General features: G+C 52.6%; 1 protein-coding gene across 1 annotated transcript in view; it reads left to right on the forward strand.

Moving 5' to 3' along the window:
- Window positions 1-4,608: 4,608 nt before the first annotated feature.
- KIF3B (kinesin family member 3B) overlaps window positions 4,609-14,051 on the forward strand; it is a 33,991-nt gene continuing 24,548 nt past the window's right edge. The window contains exon 1 of the mRNA XM_077460500.1: window positions 4,609-4,755. The gene's annotated coding sequence lies outside the window, so the exon portion shown is untranslated. The remainder of the gene's footprint in view (window positions 4,756-14,051) is intronic.

Consider the following 14,051-nt stretch of genomic DNA (forward strand, 5'->3'; position numbering starts at 1 on the left):
GGGTGTGGGGGAACTGTGGGAGACTGTAGGATGCTGAGAAGCCTCAATGGATCTGGGGGCTCTGTGGGTGGTTGGTGGAGGGGTGCTGAGGGCCCTTGTGGCACTGTTGGAGGTTTGGGAGTGCTGAGAGGCCTCAAGGGGTCTGGGGGCTATCAGGGCACTGTGGCAGGTTGGGGGGGAGGGTGCTGAAGGCTCTCAGGGGGGTGTGGGGGAACCATGGGACAATGTGGAGTGCTGAGGGTCCTCAAGGAGTCTAGGGGCTCTATGGGGGTGCCGAAGGCTCTCAGGCGGTCTCGGGATCTGTGGGAGGTTGGGGAGTGCTGAGGGCTTACGGGGGGTCTGGAGGAACTGTGGGAGGTTGTGGGGTGCTGAGGGTCCTCAAGGGGTCTGGGAGCTGTGTGGGTGGTTGGGGGGGTGCTGAGGGCTCTTGGGACACTGTGGGAGGTTGGGGGGGGGGGGGGTCTGTGGGAGGTTGGGGGGTGCTGAGGGCACTGTGGGGGGTTCTGGGGGAACTGTGAGAGGTTGTACGGTGCTGAGTCCTCAATGGATCTGGGGGCTCTGTGGGTGGGGCGCTGAGGGCCCTTGTGACACTGTTAGAGGTTTGGGGGTGCTGAGAGGCCTCAGGGGGTCTGGGGGCTATCAGTGCACTGTGGGAGGTTGGGGGGTGCTGGGGAACCATGGGAGAATGTGGGGTGCTGAGGGTCCTCTAGGAGTCTGTGGGCTCTGTGGGAGGTTGTGGAGTGCTGAGGGCTTTCGGGGGGTCTGGAGGAACTGGGAGGTTGTGGGGTGCTCATGGTCCTTGAGGGGTCTAGGAGCTCGTGGGGGGGGGTCTGGGGGTACAGTGGGAGACTGTAGGGTGCTGAGAAGCCTCAATGGATCTGGGGGCTCTTTGGGTGGTTGGGGGAGGGGTGCTGAGGACCCTCGTGGCACTGTTGGAGGTTCGGGGGGGGAGTGAGAGGCCTCAAGGGGTTTGGGGGCTATCAGGACACTTTGGGAGTTTGCTGAAGGCCCTCGGGGGGGGGGGGGGGGTGTGGGGGAACCATGGGAGAATGCTGGGTGCTGAGGGTCCCCAAGGAGTCTAGGGGCTCTATGGGGGTGCCCTTGGCTCTCAGGCGGTCTTGGGGATCTGTGGGAGGTTGGGGAGTGCTGAGGGCTTTCAGGGGGGGTTTGGAGGAACTGTGGGAGGTTGTGGGGTGCTGAGGGTCCTCGAGGGATCTGGGAGCTCTGTGGGGGGGGGGGGGTCTGGGGGAACTGTGGGAGGCTGTAGGGTGCTAAGAAGCCTCAATGGATCTGGGGGCTCTGTGGGTGGTTGGGGGAGGGGTGCTGAGGCACTGTTGGAGGTTCGGGGGTGCTGAGAGGCCTCAAGGGGTCTGGGCGTTATCAGGACACAGTGGGAGGTTGGGGGGAGGGTGCTGAAGGCTCTCAGGGGGTGTGGGGGGAACCATGGGAGAATGTGTGGTGCTGAGGGTCCTCTAGGAGCTCTATGGAAGTGCCGAAGGCTCTCAGGGATCTGTGGGAGGTTGGGGAGTGCTGAGGGCTTTCGGGGGGGGGGGGGCTGGAGGAACTGTGGGTGGTTTGGGGGGGGGGGTGCTGAGGGCTCTTGGGGCACTGTGGAAGGTTGGAGGGTGCTGAGAGCTCTCTGGGTCTGGGGGAGATTTCTAAGGTGCTGAGAGTCCCCCGGGGCTATCAGGGCACTGTGGGAGGTTAGGGCTGCTGAGGCTCTCAAGGGCTCTGGGGTCAATGTGGGTGGTTGGCAGGTGCTGAGGGCTCTTGGGGCACAATAGGTGGTTTGAGTTTCTGGGGGCTCTGTGGGAGGTGCTGATGGTCCTTAAGGTGTCTAGGGGCTCTGTGGGAGGTGTGGAGGGCTTTCATTGGGTTTGGGGGCTCTGCGGGTGATGGGGGTGCAGAGGGCTCTCGGGGTGGCAGGGGTTTGGTGGCACTGTAGGAGGTTGGGAGGTGCTGATGGTCCTTAAGGTGTCTAGGGGCTCTGTGGGAGGTTTGGGGGGGCTCTGTGGGTGATGGGGGTTGCAGAGGGCTCTTGGGGTGGAGGGGTCTGGTGGCACTGTAGGAGGTTGGGAGGTGCTGAAGGTCCTTAGGAGGTATGGGGTGCTGAGGCTCTCAAGGGCTCTGGGGTCACTGTGGGTGGTTGGCAGGTGCTGAGGGCTCTTGGGGCACAATAGGTGGTTTGAGTTTCTGGGGGCTCTGTGGGAGGTGCTGATGGTCCTTAAGGTGTCTAGGGGCTCTGTGGGAGGTGTGGAGGGCTTTCATTGGGTTTGGGGGCTCTGCGGGTGATGGGGGTGCAGAGGGCTCTCGGGGTGGCAGGGGTTTGGTGGCACTGTAGAAGGTTGGGAGGTGCTGATGGTCCTTAAGGTGTCTAGGGGCTCTGTGGGAGGTTTGGGGGGCTCTGTGGGTGATGGGGGGGGGTGCAGAGGGCTCTTGGGGTGGAGGGGTCTGGTGGCACTGTAGGAGGTTGGGAGGTGCTGAAGGTTCTTAGGAGGTATGGGGTGCTGAGGCTCTCAAGGGCTCTGGGGTCACTGTGGGTGGTTGGCAGGTGCTGAGGGCTCTTGGGGCACAATAGGTGGTTTGAGTTTCTGGGGGCTCTGTGGGAGGTGCTGATGGTCCTTAAGGTGTCTAGGGGCTCTGTGGGAGGTGTGGAGGGCTTTCATTGGGTTTGGGGGCTCTGCGGGTGATGGGGGTACAGAAGGCTCTCGGGGTGGGGGGGGGGGGGGTGGCTGTTGGCTCTCAGGGGTTCTGGAGCTATGGCAGATTGAGGGGCATTTTGGGAGCTGGGTGGCACTGTGGGGGGGGGGGGGGGTTGTTAGGGAATCTGCAGTTGGCTGAAGGCCAGGGAAGCAGGTGGGTGCGGCCTGGGGGTGGAGAGGGCAGCAGGAAGCTGTTAATGAAATTTGAAAAGTAATTTTCATTTTGGTTAAAGCTGTCGCTTTTATTCCCTGGTGATCCTGCTTTGTAGGTCAGTGTTCAAGCCCTTCCTGTTATAGGGTGACAACGCTATCCTGGACTTCCAATTGTGTTTATGTTGTCACCCTATCACATCCCCTGCTATCACACAGGCTTCCAATGGAGACTACAACACACAATACATGGGCTGCTGTTATCGCCATCAGGAAACCTGCACTGAGATACCATGCAGCCATCACATGAAGTGGCTGCAAAGAGGCTGCAGGAGATCAGCATCACTGAGCTGTAACAAAAGATGGATAAAAAGTGAAAACAAACTTTATTGAAATCTGACAATTGAATCTGTTGCGGATGCTTTACCTTTTTCAGCTAAGCTTTACATCTACAGTACTGTAAAGGCAACTTTTCGCAGGGCAATGGCATGCCCGGCTTCCTCTTCCCACTGACAAGCATGCAGCTAGAGAAGGCAGAACTCCTTCATACGTCTACTGGGTTAGTGACACCAATGCTAGGGGCCACAGACAGCCAGGCCTACCCGGCATAACAGCCGGGCTGCTGGCCTTTCCCATAGGAGATCTCAGGAATGGCTGTCTGTGTATTCCCAGCACAGAGCTCCATGGAAGATGAACTCCCAGCTTTTCCTTTAGTGTCTGGATTGAGTCAAACCTTCTGTCTGTGACTCCATTCCGGAGGATTTCCCTGAAGTCCTGTTTCTGTGACACCCATAGAAGAAAATGGACAGCAGTTGTCACCCAGACCGGAAGTGAGGATAATTTTCCTTATGGGGACACCTGACAGAGTTTCCTGATTCCCTGCTGCATGCAAAGCATTGTAATCGCAGGGCTAATAGTTGATTGGTCACTATCAGCAAATTTTGAGGGGTGGAGGGGCTCTGTGTTCATCATCTCCCACCCTAAATGAGAAATCCCAGAGCCAAGCCGCCGTGTGTAGCCCCACCCATCCGAGCCTACCCGCCCATCAGAGCGGAGCCGCCCTATGTAGCGCCGCCCATCAGAGACGAGCCGCCCTATGTAGCGCCGCCCATCAGAGACGAGCCGCCCTATGTAGCCCCACCCAACAGAGCCGAGCCGACCTATGTAGCCCCGCCCATCAAAGCCGAGCCGACCTATGTAGCCCCGTCCATTCTCTCTATGTAGTCGCCCTTTAGGGTTGATCCTCCCTATGTAACCCCGCCCCTTGGCGCCGAGCCACGCTCTGTAGCCCCTCCCCTCAAAGTGTTGCAGGTGTCTTGTAAAATAGTGTCCCCCATCAGATGCTGTCCCCTGCGTACTGCGCATGCGCAGTACACAGGAACACAGAATCCGAAAATTGCCGAGGACGAACGGCGCCTGCGCCGTGAGTCCAGGTTCTATCCCCACTATCCAAGTGGACATAGAGTCAGAATAAAAAAGAGCCGAGCGGAGCGAGGCCGAGCCCGAAGCGTGGCGAGCGAAGCTCGCCCGCGAGGGGCCCTCTAAAATTCTTAACCCTATGTCCGCTTGGATAGTGGGGCTACCTCCTCCACTCACGGCGCAGGCGCCGTTCAACTTCGGAGTTTTTCCGAAGCTTCGGCTGCTCCGTACTGCGCATGCGCAGTACGGAGCGGACAGCATTTGATGGGCGGACTGTATTAGGCAGAACACCGCCTTCTGTAACCCCGCCCCTGCGAGCAGAAGCCACCCTTTCTAGCCCCGCCCTCGTGGCTCTGCAGTGCAGGGGGCGGTGCCTGTTGCCAGGGAAGTGGATTGTGCGGCCTGTTGACCGTTGCTAGGGAAGTGGTGGTCCGGCGGTCGGTCGGCATCCGGCAGTGCTGGGACAGAGGGACGGGGATGGCAGGTGAGGGGGAGCGGGACGTGGAGGGGGCCCCACCCGCTGTGTGTATGGGGAGCCACACCGGCATGGCTTCCGCTGGTCTCATCCCATCACCGGCCGGTGTACTCCCAACCCGGGCCTCATACACCCGGGGGAGGGGAGACCCTGGACTGATCACCACCGGGGGGAGGGGAGACCCCGGACTGATCACCACCGGGGGGGAGGGGAGACCCCGGACTGATCACCACCGGGGGGAGGGGAGACCCCGGACTGATCACCACCGGGGGGAGGGGACAGATCACCCATCACAGGTCAGGATTATAGACATGTCCATCACAGACATGAATACATTGTATATAGGAGATCATAGAGATGTATACATTGTATATAGAAGATCATAGACATGTATATAGAAGATCATAGAGACATATACATTGTATATGGAAGATCCATCATAGACATATACATTGTATATAGGAGATCATAGAGATGTATACATTGTATATAGAAGATCATAGAGATGTATACATTGTTTATAGAAGATCATAGAGATGTATACATTGTATATAGAAGATCCATCATAGAGATGTATACATTGTATATAGGAGATCATAGAGATGTATACATTGTTTATAGAAGATCATAGAGATGTATACATTGTATATAGAAGATCATAGACATGTATATAGAAGATCATAGAGACATATACATTGTATATAGAAGATCCATCATAGACATATACATTGTATATAGGAGATCATAGAGATGTATACATTGTATATAGAAGATCATAGAGATGTATACATTGTTTATAGAAGATCATAGAGATGTAGACATTGTATATAGAAGATCCATCATAGAGATGTATACATTGTATATAGAAGATCATAGACATGTATATAGACGATCATAGAGATATATACATTGTATATAGAAGATCCATCATAGACATATACATTGTATATAGGAGATTATAGAGATGTATACATTGTATATAGAAGATCATAGAGATGTATACATTGTATATAGAAGATCCATCATAGAGATGTATACATTGTATATAGAAGATCCATCCCACACCCTCAGTATGATGTGATGGGGGATCGGGGGATCTCATATATATATTTTGTATATAACACTCATGGGTTTGCAGCCCAGACACTGCATGCAATGTATCCCTGGTATTGTGTTGTGATGGATGGATGGATGGCCGGGCCTCATACAGTTGATAACATCGCCAGGAGAACCAGGTGGAAAGGTCTCTGCAGTAGATGATGACATGACATTTCATGTGGCACCTGCCATAAGGATGTATGTGCTGCCCCAATGGGTGGGACATGGGAGGTGTGGGGACAATTTACTAATTGTGGGCACTGGTCTGCAGAATGATGGAGCCCTGACCACTATGTCTGGGCTGTGTATCTGGATTGCGGATGGATGAATATGTAAAGCTGGCCATACTTGGTTCATTTTTTTTTTTTTTCCCCTGTTCAGCCAGGTGATCTGATTTCCCCATCCAGACCTGAAAAAATGTTCTGGCCGGAGTTCTGCTTTACATAAATGTCAGCGGCCCGTCTTGGTGAAGCTTTATTTGCTTTGATTGTTCTCTATCCCATAATGAAATCCTATACTGTTGTATTTGCTCTGTTACACCGATCCCAGATTATATCCTTCTCAGGCCGCGTACACACGGGCGGACTGTTCGCCCAACCTTGTTCGGCAAACAGTTTCATCAAACAGTCCGCTCAAAATTTGCATGAGCGGACTTGCCCACACACGAGCGGACTGTTTGACGAACAAGGTTGGGCAAACAGTTCGCTCAACTTTTGAAATGAACGGACTCGCCCACGTAAGGCGGAGGCAAATCCGCCCATTTCGAGCGCGTGTACAGGTAGGCGGGGCCCGCGAAGGAGACGTCGCGGGCTCCGCCGCCTGGAATGGGCTTAAAGGGGAACCCCAACGCCGAAAAAAATCGGCGTGGGGGTTCCCCCCAAGTCCACACCAGACCCTTGTCCGAGCACGCTACCCGGCCGGCCAGGAAAGGGGGGCGAGCAAGCGCGCCCCCCCCTCCTGAGCCGTACCAGGCCGCGTGCCCTCAACATGGGGGGTGCCTTGGGGAAGGGGGGGCCGCGCGGCCCCCCCACCCCAAAGCACCTTGTCCCCATGTTGATGAGGACAAGGGCCTCTTCCCGACAACCCTGGCCGTTGGTTGTCGGGGTCTGCGGGCGGGGGGCTTATCGGAATCCGGGAGCCCCCTTTAAGAAGGGGGCCCCCGGATACCGGCCCCCCACCCTATGTGAATGAGTATGGGGTACAATGTACCCCTACCCATTCACCTGTGAACTAAAGTACAATAAAAAACACAACACAGAGAAAAAATATTTTATTGCACAGCTCCGGGGGTCTTCCGTCTTCGGGGGTCTTCTCGCCGGACTCCTCCGCTATGTGTGTGTAGCTCTTTTGCTAGCGGAGGAGTCCGGCTTTCTTCCTCCCCGCCGCCGGCCTCTTCTCCCGACTTCGGGGGTCTTGTCCCCCTCTTCGGTTCTTCTGCCGGGCCACCGCGCCTGGTCCGGTGGCCCGGTCTTCTGTCGCCGTCTTCCGTTCTTCTGTCGCCGCCTTCGGTTCTTCTGCCGGGCCACCGCGCCTTCTTGTAGCTCTTTTACAGGCGGTGGCCCGGTCTTCTGTCGCCGCCGCCGCCGCCTTCCGTTCTTGTTCTTCTTCTTGTTCTTCTTCTTCTCCTGGAGATGTTGACTCGACGAGCTCTCCGGCCGGAATGCCAGGGACACGCTCCGCTGCCACTTATATAGTGACAATGGGGCGGTGTCACATGGTATATGTCACATGGGTTGGTCACATGGGTTGATGTCACATGGGGACTATGACATCGTAAGGGGGCGGGGTCACCATGTGACCAACCCATGTGACATATACCATGTGACACCGCCCCATTGTCACTATATAAGTGACCGCACAGCGCGGCTCTGGCATTCCGGCCGGAGAGCTCGTCGAGTCAACATCTCCAGAAGAAGAAGAACAAGAAGAAGAACAAGAACGGAAGGCGGCGGCGGCGACAGAAGACCGGGCCACCGCCTGTAAAAGAGCTACAAGAAGGCGCGGTGGCCCGGCAGAAGAACCGAAGGCGGCGACAGAAGAACGGAAGACGGCGACAGAAGACCGGGCCACCGGACCAGGCGCGGTGGCCCGGCAGAAGAACCGAAGAGGGGGACAAGACCCCCGAAGTCGGGAGAAGAGGCCGGCGGCGGGGAGGAAGAAAGCCGGACTCCTCCGCTAGCAAAAGAGCTACACACACATAGCGGAGGAGTCCGGCGAGAAGACCCCCGAAGACGGAAGACCCCCGGAGCTGTGCAATAAAATATTTTTTCTCTGTGTTGTGTTTTTTATTGTACTTTAGTTCACAGGTGAATGGGTAGGGGTACATTGTACCCCATACTCATTTACATAGGGTGGGGGGCCGGTATCCGGGGGCCCCCTTCTTAAAGGGGGCTCCCGGATTCCGATAAGCCCCCCGCCCGCAGACCCCGACAACCAACGGCCAGGGTTGTCGGGAAGAGGCCCTTGTCCTCATCAACATGGGGACAAGGTGCTTTGGGGTGGGGGGGCCGCGCGGCCCCCCTTCCCCAAGGCACCCCCCATGTTGAGGGCACGCGGCCTGGTACGGCTCAGGAGGGGGGGCGCGCTCGCTCGCCCCCCTTTCCTGGCCGGCCGGGTAGCGTGCTCGGACAAGGGTCTGGTGTGGACTTGGGGGGAACCCCCACGCCGATTTTTTTCGGCGTTGGGGTTTCCCTTTAAGCCCATTCCAGGCGGCGGAGCCCGCAACGTCTCCTTCGCGGGCCCCGCCTACCTGTACACGCGCTCGAAATGGGCGGACTTTCCGAGCGGGAACAGTCCGCTCATTTCGAAAGTACAGCGGACAAGCCCACACACGGGCGGACTGTTCGCTCAAACACAGTTTCAGCGGACAGTTTTTCGGAATTTCCGAAAGACTTTGTCCGTCCAACTGTCCGCTGAAACTGTCCGCTGAAAGCCCACACACGAGCGGACTGTCCGCCCAAACACTGTTCAGCGGACAAGGTTGGGCGAACAGTCCGCCCGTGTGTACGCGGCCTCATTGTGCAGGAAATCAATAGCACATGTCACATCACAAGATCAGAAATCATGGATTTTCTGGTTAGCCAGGCTGACACCTCTGATTCCTTCTCATGACAGAATGGAAATCATATCTGGCTGCAGGTTTTTGATTTTTTACCTTAATAAATGAATGGAAGTTTTGCTTGTTTGGGCCGGTAGGTGATAAATGAGAATGATGGGAGGTGGGGTAGGTGTGTTCTCATATAGCCCTGATGTGTCACTCCGCTCCAGCCTGACCCCCAAATACCTCTGTATAGTCAATGTACAGCGGGGAAAAGAATTATTTGATCCCCTGCAGATTGTGTATGTTTGCCCACGTACATAGAAATGAAGGGTCTATAATTTGTTATCATAGGTGCATTTTAAATGATAGAGACAGAATATTAACCAAAAATCCAGAAAAAAACACAGTAAATTAAGTATTTGATCCCCTACCTACCAACAATAATTGTGACTTCCACAGACTGGCTACAGTAGGTGCTCATGTAGTACACAAATTAGTCCTGTCATGTAAGAAGACGCTCCTAATGATAACTTGTTATGTGTATAAAAGACACACCTGTCCACAGAATCTCTTCTATTCAAACCTCACCATCATGGGTAAGACCAAAGAGCTGTCAAAGGACATCAGGGACAAGACTGTAGACCTGCACAAGGCTGGAATGGGCTACAAGACCATCAGCAAGAAGCTTGGTGAGGAGACAACTGTTGGAGCGATTATTCACAAATGGAGGAAATACAAAATAACCATCAATCAATCGCCCTCGGTCTGGAGCTCCATGCAAGATTTCTCCTCATGGGGTGAGGAGGATCATGAGAAAAGTGAGGGATCAGACCAGAACTACACCGGAGGAGCTTGTGAATGATCTGAAGGCAGTTGGGACCACAGTCACCAAACAAACCATTGGTAACACAATATGCCGTCATAGTTTGAAATCCTGCAGCACCCACAAGATCCCTCTCCTCAAGAGGACGCATGTACAGGTCTGTGTGAAGTTTGCCAATGAACATGTAAAAGATTCAGAGAAGGATTGGGAGAAAGTGCTGTGGTCAGATGAGACCAAAATTGAGCTTTTTGTCATTAACTCAACTCGCTGTGATTGTAGGAAGAAAAGTGCTGACTATGAACCTAAGAACATCATCCCTACAGTCAAGCACAGAGGTGAAAACGTTATGCTTTGGGGCTTTTTCTCTGCTAAAGGTACTTTGCCGCATTGAGGGGCCATGTGTGGTAAAATCTTGGATGGGAACCTTCTTCCCTCAGCCAGAACACTGAAGATGGGTGGTGGATGGGTCTTCCAGCACAGGGACGTGCGGTGAGGTCAGTGACTGGTGAGGCACTGGCTAGTATCAGAGCCAGATACACACAGGTTACATTCGCCATGAACATTAGAGCCAGAGCAATAATTCTAGCACTAGACCTCCTCTGTAACCTAAATTTTTTTTTTAAAGCGTCACCTATGGAGATTTTTAAGTACTGAAGTTTGGCACCATTCCACGAGTGTGCGCAATTTTAAAGCGTGACATATTGGGTATCATTTATTTGCTCTTTTAGACACATGCCCCCTTTTATGACACTACAGTGAGAGGCATGCCTCCACTGCAGCATTTTTATTGAACAGCTTAGACCAATGGTGCTTTACCATTGGTCCAAGGCTCCAAGCTCTCTATTGAGCTCAGTGCCTCTGACAAGAAGTGAGGAGAGGCACTGTGAGCTCATCCTCTTGGTCTGCTGCAGAGCGTACCAGCTTGTATTTAGCTTCTGACAGGCTACGCAAGAAACCCCGTATCTCCGGAACCATAGGTGGCAAGAGCCCCAAATTTTGACCAGTGGTGGGTTAGGACTTCAGCTACCTGTGACCCCAGGTCGCCGAGCTATGACCCTCGAAGTTCGATCATTTGGTATATTTTTGGTTTCTTGTGTTCATGGCAGGTGAGGCTGAGCCTCACCTGACTGCACGCCCTTGGTCCAGCGTGACAATGACCCAAAACCTCAAACTTACCACCAAGGCTGAGTGTCTCAAGAAGAAGCACATTAAAGGATATCTTCACCTTTACAGAAGGCTTAATCTCCAAAACAACCCCTGTCATGAGGTACATTTCGGAGCATTCTAATTGGTCGGCACTGTCACATGGGTGACGCCTACTAATCAGATCCCACGTAGCCTGTCCTGTCAGTGGGGTAGAAGTAGAGAGGATGTTGAGGGAATGTCTAAGCCCCATGCCGGTGAGGTGGCGATAGCAGGGTCAGCGGGACTGGGGGGGTCCTGATTTAAGTTCACCTTCCAGATATTTCTGTAAAGATGAACTTACACTTTAAGTTCATGGAGTGGCCTAGTCAGTCTCCAGACCATAATCCTATAGAAAATGTATGGATGGAGCGGAGACTTCGAGTTGCCAAGAGACGGCCAAGAAACCTTAAGGATTTAGAGAAGATCTGTAAAGAAGAGTGGACCAAAATCCCTCACGAGATGTGTGCAGACCTGGTCACCAACTACAAGAAACATCTGACCTCTGTGATTGTCTACAAGGGTTTCTCCACCAAGTACTAAGTCATGTTTAGCTTGGGGATCAAATACTTATTTTACTCACTGAACTGCAAATTACATTTATAGCATTTGTTTAATGTGTTTTTTTTTTCACCTGTTTTTTTTTGGTTGATATTCTGTCTCTATCATTTAAGAGAATCCTATGATAAAAATTCTAGACCCTTCATTTTTATGTAAGTGGGAAAAATGTACAAATCTGCACGGGATTAAATCCGTATTTTCCCCACTGTATAGCTGTGGTATAGTCGGTGTATAGCTGTGGGGTATAGTCGGTGTATAGCTGTGGTATAGTCGGTGTATAGCTGTGGTATAGTCGGTGTATAGCTGTGGTATAGTCGGTGTATAGCTGTGGTATAGTCGGTGTATAGCTGTGGTATAGTCAGTGTATAGCTGTGGTGTATAGCTGTGGTGTATAGCTGTGGTGTATAGCTGTGGTGTATAGTCGGTGTATAGTCGGTGTATAGCTGTGGGGTATAGTCGGTGTATAGCTGTGGTATAGTCGGTGTATAGCTGTGGTATAGTCGGTGTATAGCTGTGGTATAGTCGGTGTATAGCTGTGGTATAGTCGGTGTATAGCTGTGGTATAGTCAGTGTATAGCTGTGGTGTATAGTCGGTGTATAGCTGTGGTGTATAGCTGTGGTGTATAGTCGGTGTATAGCTGTGGTGTATAGCTGTGGTGTATAGTCGGTGTATAGTCGGTGTATAGCTGTGGGGTATAGTCGTTGTATAGCTGTGGGGTATAGTCGGTGTGTAGCTGTGGGGTATAGTCGGTGTGTAGCTGTGGGGTATAGTCGGTGTGTAGCTGTGGGGTATAGTCGGTGTGTAGCTGTGGGGTATAGTCGGTGTGTAGCTGTGGGGTATAGTCGGTGTGTAGCTGTGGGGTATAGTCGTTGTGTAGCTGTGGGGTATAGTCGGTGTGTAGCTGTGGGGTATAGTCGTTGTGTAGCTGTGGGGTATAGTCGTTGTGTAGCTGTGGGGTATAGTCGGTGTGTAGCTGTGGGGTATAGTCGTTGTGTAGCTGTGGGGTATAGTCGGTGTGTAGCTGTGGGGTATAGTCGGTGTGTAGCTGTGGGGTATAGTCGGTGTGTAGCTGTGGGGTATAGTCGGTGTGTAGCTGTGGGGTATAGTCGGTGTGTAGCTGTGGGGTATAGTCGTTGTGTAGCTGTGGGGTATAGTCGTTGTGTAGCTGTGGGGTATAGTCGTTGTGTAGCTGTGGGGTATAGTCGTTGTGTAGCTGTGGGGTATAGTCGGTGTGTACCTCTGTTACAGTCCATGTGTAGCTGTGGTATAGCCAATGTATAGTTTGTGCTATGCAGTGTTTGCGTTTCACCGCTCCTTCTTAGAATACAAGCCTGTTAGTCAGACAACTCATTCAAACCAATGCACTCCCGGTGTGGCTCTTTTTTGTTACCCTAAGGGCCGGTTTACACTGGGGGCGATGCGAGACGACACGACTTGCCTTGCCGCGACCTGACAAGTCGCCCCCGTTCTGTACAATGGAACCGTTCTGAGAGGAGCAACTCGAGTCGCTCCGACTCAGAAAAAAGGTTCCTGTACTACTTTTGGGCGACCTCGGGGAGACTTGCATTGACTTCTATACAGAAGTCATTTGCAAGTCGCCGCTGAGGTCGCGGCAGGTCGCGGCGAGGCAAGTCGGTGTCGCCTCGCATCGCCCCCTGTGTGAACCGGCCCTTACAGTTAATATAGAGACAGAGCAATTCCACTGAGCTATTAAGGCTCCCTCTAATGGGCTATCTACAGATCTCTACATTTACTAAACAGATAACTACATTGTACATGCAAAGCCATTTCTAGAGATCCAAATTTTGTTCTTTTTCCTATAAAATCCTTTATATCTCCAGAATGGGACAAACGGCACAGGAACTTGACAAGCTGTTAACGCGTTTCACACAGTTAGGTGCTTAATCAGAACATGGAGATTTTCAAGAGCACCACCTTGTATACAAATTATTGCACATCACTTGTGTCAATCCGTGCTCTTCGCCCCTTCCTGACAAACATTTATCACAAAATTAGTCCCGGTTCACACTGGCGCGATTCCTGTGCGAGTTCCCACATCGCATCTGACTCGCAGGCAGTTCACACTGACATCTGCTAACCGCTGCAGATGTCAATGACACCTCCAAATCGGTTTGCAGAACGCCCATGTGATCTGATTTCAGTGTGGACCAAAAAAGGGGCCCTGCACCATTTTGGTGCAAATACAATGCGATTTCAGGTAGACAAAATGCGATGTCTGTGTGATGCAAATTCAGCCATACATGTGATGTGCACAGCAATGCAGTGCCATTACATGCAATGTCTGGCATCGCATAAGTGTAAACTCAGCCTTAAAATGCTAAAAGCCTTTGACGCCTAAACACCAAAAAGGCAAGGAAAAAAATCAATGTACAAACACACATGAACATTTATTTTTCGCTTGCCGTTTTGGTGGTATAGTTCTAATTTAAGGTGTTTGTCTAGCCACAACATTTGTCTTCGCCTTGGATAGAGCAGTAAACAGAACCCCCTATAGTCCCGTTGTGGAGACTTCCCCTCCTTTCCTGTCCTGGTGGCAACCTTACATACAAGAAGAGGTTGGGGACACAAACATATAAAAA

Source organism: Lithobates pipiens, unplaced genomic scaffold (genome assembly GCF_037356315.1).
Source record: "Lithobates pipiens isolate NorthernLeopardFrog02 unplaced genomic scaffold, aLitPip1_a1.2 Scaffold_28, whole genome shotgun sequence".
NCBI lineage: Eukaryota > Metazoa > Chordata > Amphibia > Anura > Ranidae > Lithobates > Lithobates pipiens.